Consider the following 6,130-nt stretch of genomic DNA (forward strand, 5'->3'; position numbering starts at 1 on the left):
TTTTGGATTTGTGTGTAGAGTTCTGAGAATATGAGGCATGCTTTCAGAAAATGTGTGTAAACAATCGAGAAAAACTGTAACACATCAGTAATATTTGTGTGGAAATAATCAAGCTTTTGGAGTTATTCATTGTCTGTTGTAGTCATTTATTAATGCTTTTGCACTTTTAAATTTCTCTTTCATGTACAAAGGTTGAAGGGCGAGTAGAATAATTTAATCTTTTTGTACCCAGTATTTGAAAATGCTTATTGTATTCATAAAGTGAACCTTTTGCGATTGTTTTAGTCACTCCCATAGTTCACAGAAAGCATCATGAGGCGTAGGGAAATGGTGGATAGATCTAGGCTTATCTAGAATCTATTAGTTGACCAAATGTAACTCTGATGTGTGTTAATACTCAGGAGGTGGCGCCCTCATGTGGCATGGTGGAACATGTCCTTATTATAATAATAATAATAAGTTTAATATAGTTAATCTATTGAGCATTAATCTCATTCAAAATGCATCCCTCACAAATCCACACAGTGAAATAAATCACCTAAATTATTATTGCTCTTATAGCATTGATAAGGAGTACATTGCATTAATCTCATTCGAGTATTAATGATTTGTGTGGTAAACCCCATCCAATGAAATATTCTCCAATATTAATCTTTCTCCAATATATTTTATAACTGGGTAACCCCACCTTTTCTGAAACAATTTAGTCAGGAAAATATTTCCATATATGACAGTTTGGTTGTTGTTAATTGAATTGAAAAACTGTAAAAAAAAAAAAAAAAAAAATTGTAAATCAAAACCATAATGCGTAATTCTAAAAACTCTAAAAATACTGAGTTTAATATTGATTTTATGATCAAAACAGATACAGACGGCATTTGCTTTATTTTCTTTGTGTAAACTATGGAGCCCTAAAGTTTGGAGTCATACTTAAAAAAAAGAGTTTTACCATTTCAGAGCTACTGATAAACGCATTTATAAATTAAATAAAATAGAAAATACATCAGGAGAAAGCACTGTGTGTCACATCACATAAACAATCACTGCTGTGAAAGATCCAGGACCAGCAGAGTTCCAGAGTTCCTTTATTTGTACCCGTAGGTAAATTAAGTTCCAGAGAACAAGTTTAGGCAGTTTCTCAAACATATAAACGATAAACACCATACAAACAGAACAAGACACTAAAATCACACTAAAACAATTTACTCCATATTCATAAAATTAATCACTACTGGAACAAAGCTGTTTTTGAATCGTTTGGTTGTACACCGCAGTACTCTAAACCGTCGATTGGACGGCAGACACTGGAACTCATAATACAGCGGATGCAGCTGCTCACTCAGAATTGAAATACCCATGCGCCATACCCAATCAACCTACTGGACCATTTCACGATCTGGTTGATAGACTTCCGGCTCTTTAAAGTTAAGTTCCCGTACCAAGATACCAGAGAAAAAGAAAGTACGGATTCAATAAAAGCACGATAAAACATACTCAACAGTGTTTTCTCAATTTGAAATTTACCCAGTGTCCTTAAAAAGAACAGACATTGATGCCCCTTTTTACACACCGTTTCACAGTTGGCTTCAAAACTCAACTTTGAATCAATGATTGTCCCAAGATATTTGTAAGACTGCACACACTCCACTGTTTCACCCTTAATGCACGTGACTTCCTGCATATAGACATTCTTTCTGAAATCAATAACCATATCCTTGGTCTTCAGTATATTTAAATGAAGGTGAGACTCCTCACACCACTCAACAAAGTCATTAATAATAGGTCCATGCCTATTCTCATTATTCTGAAGCAAACTGACAATTACAGTATCGTCTGCGTACTTCAAAACGACACGATTTTCCAAATGACTTTGGCACATATTTGTGTAAAGAATAAACAGTAGTGGAGAAAGTACACATCCTTGTGGTGAACCAGTGGAGGAAGTAACCTGTGCAGAAATTGTGTTATTTATTTTCACTCTTTGTGTTCTCTCAGTTAAAAAATCTAAAATCCATCCGACTAAATTATTACTCAGTTTGAACTGTTCTAAAAGTCTACTTACTAGGATGTGAGGTTGAATTGTATTAAACGCAGAGGAAAAATCTACAAATAGAAGCCTTGCATGAGACCCCTTCCCCTCCAGATGTTTCAAAAGCAGATGTATCAAGGTGACCGTTGCATCCTCTACACCTCTTTTTGATCTATAAGCGAACTGCAACACGACAAACTCAAACCCATGAGCCGCACGTTCAACTTGAAAGGCGACCATTACCTTTGATGTGTTTCAAAAATCTCATTAATGTTATATATATATATATATATATAAGGAAAAAGGTTGACTTATGTCAAATAACCATTATCCAAATATCATAAGTGCTTCTGCATTCTATTCCTCCTGATTATTTTCTTTTTTTCATTTGTATTCCACTGTTACATATGAAAAAAAGACAACATATACTGTGTCAACATTGTGTAAAGTTTGGAGTCATACTAAAAAAAAGTTTTACCATTTCAGAGCTACTGATAAATGCATTTATAAATTAAATAAAATAGAAAATATATATAATCTCTTTTTTGTAGGCGTTCTTTTTTCTTACTTATCTGATGAAAAAGCTGAACTCTTTTTTTGGACACAAACAATGCCAAGACAAATGTTTTTTCCCCCCATTAATAGCCAAACCTGGAGTGACCTAAGAAAAAGACAAACCCAATATCACTTCAGAGATCTTCAATGCACAAATGTTATTGACAAAGTCAATTTAAGAAAATGCCTTATAGTTGTAACTATGCCTAACATTTGCTCTGCAAATATGAAACTAGGATTTTTGCACAACATCAAAACAAAACTAAAAGTATCATAGGATTCAAAATTACTGAAAATTTTAATGCTGTTAAATATTGCAGTTGGCAGCATTTGCCATATGTAATGAAAGACAGAATGTGCATTTAAACTGTTGATTTAGTTTGGGCATCGGACATTCTGCTTCGAGATGATGAAAGTACATTTTCCCCATAACTGAATAAGCGTTCAATGGGAGCACTAGGAGGCAGTGTGGTGTTATACTTCATGAAGAGCTGCTTGGCCAAGAGATAAGAATTAAGAGATTTCATGTTTTTTTCAGGATCATCAAGGAATCTCTGAACCTCTTCCTCCACTTCCCGCAATTTTTGCCTTTTTCGAATGCAAAAAAAAAAAAAAATCATCTGATTCATCAGTCTCTGGGCTAATGCTCATCTCAGCTGCACAAGGAGCATTGGTTTTTAAGATGTTGTCTCCTCAACCATCTCCTCTCTTCTCTGGAGAAAGCCAACACTAGCCAAATGTTGGCATTGTGGTTGTTGCCATTTTTGCTTCATGGCTGATGGCATCAAAGCGTTTGTCAAGTGCTTCGAGGACCGCATGATGTTAGCTGTGTAAGACATGTGGACGTTTGTCAGAAAGTTTTGAGGATTGTTTGATTGTTGGGATGAGAAGGTAGTATCTTTTCTCCCCCTGTAGTAGTTCAGTGGAATGGGAAAGAAGTTGTAACACATCCACATACTCTCTCAAAAAAGTCACCTCAGTTTGGTAACGCCAAGTTTTCCACAGATGTCAGTCAGCTGATCCTCTCTGAGACCAGTCAGTTTGGAAATGGCTTCATACTGTGATTTCCATCTAGTAACACATGGAACAGTAACTGTCATGAAGCAGACCTTCTCTCCAGTGTAATAAACATTATATTTTAGTTAACATGATTTCTGACTAGTCTTGCAAATGCTTCTTTAGGTTGGATGTTGAGCCCTTTGCTGAAAGGCACAGTTTCCACTGTGCAATCATGTTGTTTGCATTTTCTTTTATTGAAAACAAAATATTAGTGAAATTTCCATGAACTGAAAGTGTCTTTCCCCGTGGGCAGTCTTGTTTCAACTAGCAGCAGTGATTGGATCTGCGTCTGAGGATTGTAGACAGCTGTTATTTGCGCATTGCGCCAGCGGGTGGCGCACGTGAGACTGGCAACAGAACCAGGAACTACTGTATAATCAAGCAGCACTTACAGTTTTTCTCGATTGTTTACACACATTTTCTGGTACTTGAGACACAATGACCACAACATGTAACTCATTCACCAACCCCCTGAACCAATTCTCCTAAACTACAAGCACAATTCCTGCTTTACACTCAAATTGCAGATCTAAAACACACCTTTTTCGAAACACTACACACAATTCTCTGCTTTTGGCACAATTTTCATGCAGAAAATCTCGTTTTCACAAGGAACACACTGCCATTCAAATATGCACACTGACTCATCACATGGGCTAACACCCGTCACACAGTTTTACAATTAGCAATCAGAGCTTTAGCATAAAAGGGCAACAGGTGAGCTCTTCAATGGAGCAATGGATGCCAACATTGGATTTTTTTATTTTTTATTACTGTAACTGTATACAGTCAATTATTCTGTTGTTTTGTATGTAGACCACTGTATGTCCTACTTTGTGTTGGTTGGGATGTACATTGTGTACATTGTTTTTGTGGGAAAAATAAAATATATTCGTTACCGTGTATTTGTGTGTTCTGAGTATAAAAACAATATTCTCAAATATTTTACAACACACTTATATATGTACTGTCTGTAGTAAGTGTAACACTGAACAAAAAAAGGCCTAAATCATTATGATGAATGGAGAAGAAGTGTTTTCCATTCATCATAGTGTTTTACATTGAGCACATCAGTGTTCAACTGGTTCTTATAAATGTCTATTCATATGATGGTTTGTGTGTCATTTGAAAACAAAATACCATTTTGAGAAGAAATAACATTGTTTTGAATGTAAAGTTTCATTTTGCAGGAGAATTGAGGGGTTTTGCCCATTGTGTGTGTGTTTTTGGATTTGTGTGTAGAGTTCTGAGAATATGAGGCATGCTTTCAGAAAATGTGTGTAAACAATCGAGAAAAACTGTAATATGAAGAGTTCAGATGCAAAAGCCTCTAAGTGCCATCTGAAAATTTCTTCCAGAATGGTCATTTTTATCAAGCTCGTATATTTAAGTTCAGTAATTTCACTTAAGTGGCTTAAGGTATATATTATCTCAGTCACAGCCCTAGGAAACTCAAAGAAAAGCACTCTGAAAACGCGTTCTCTCTGCTGTTTCTGAAATTACTGTAATCATAGCAATATGCATACACACTTTAAAAAAAAAATGTATCACAGCTGTCTTGACCGTGTATTTTCAAACTGTTGGTGGCTTGACCGCAGTGAACTTTCACCACCACACAACAAGCTAACACCTATTCTTCTGTGACTAAGTACCGATTTCTTTCAGATTATCAGTTGTCGGATACTGGTTTTGGCTAAGGCGGTCTTAAAAAGGGATTTTATGATTTTTTATTCGCCTCTGGACCTGCTTCGTCTAAACTCTAAAGCCCAGTTACAGTTGCCTTTCAGACACTACTGTGTTGCTCGCCAGCCTCACTACATACACCAGAATTCCCTCCGCAAACTTTGTACGAATGCTTCTGTAACCTCAGCTGATGGATGTACTATACTGGTCGTTCGTTCTACCTCTCGACGTCTGCCCACTAAAACACAATATATATATATATTTTTTTTGCACAACAACATTAGACAGCCGACTTCTGAATTCTGTCTTAAAGGACAAGTTCGGTATTTTACACTTAAAGCCCTGTTTACAGATCGTTTCTGATGAAATAGAACGGTTAAGATTAAAATTTGGACACATGCTGCTGTCCCGAGAATTTTAGGTTTCTTTCGCTTCCCCCCACCTACAGAATGGCTGCATAGGTGCACTGGAACAATCCTTCCTAAAATGCATTAAACTTTCGTTTACAAAGACGTGAAACTCACCGAGTGGTCAGGGGTGTTCACTGATATGCTCACACAAAAATCGCTGCAAAAGATGCTTTCCAACAGATGTTTTACAATTCGTTGTAAAACTGTGGACCTATTTTTCCAAACGCCTCACACCCGTACATTCTTTCGTTGAGAGCTTGAATAATAGACACTCCAGTCCAGTTTCCGGCAGCGGAGTAATACCGTACCTCACAGCACATCCAATACAAGTCAATGGAGTTGGACAAAAACTACGATAAAACCTGTTGGAAAGCGTCTTTTGCAGCGATTTTTG

This window comes from Abramis brama, assembly GCF_963993115.1.
Source record: "Abramis brama genome assembly, chromosome: 8".
In the NCBI taxonomy this organism is placed as follows: domain Eukaryota; kingdom Metazoa; phylum Chordata; class Actinopteri; order Cypriniformes; family Leuciscidae; genus Abramis; species Abramis brama.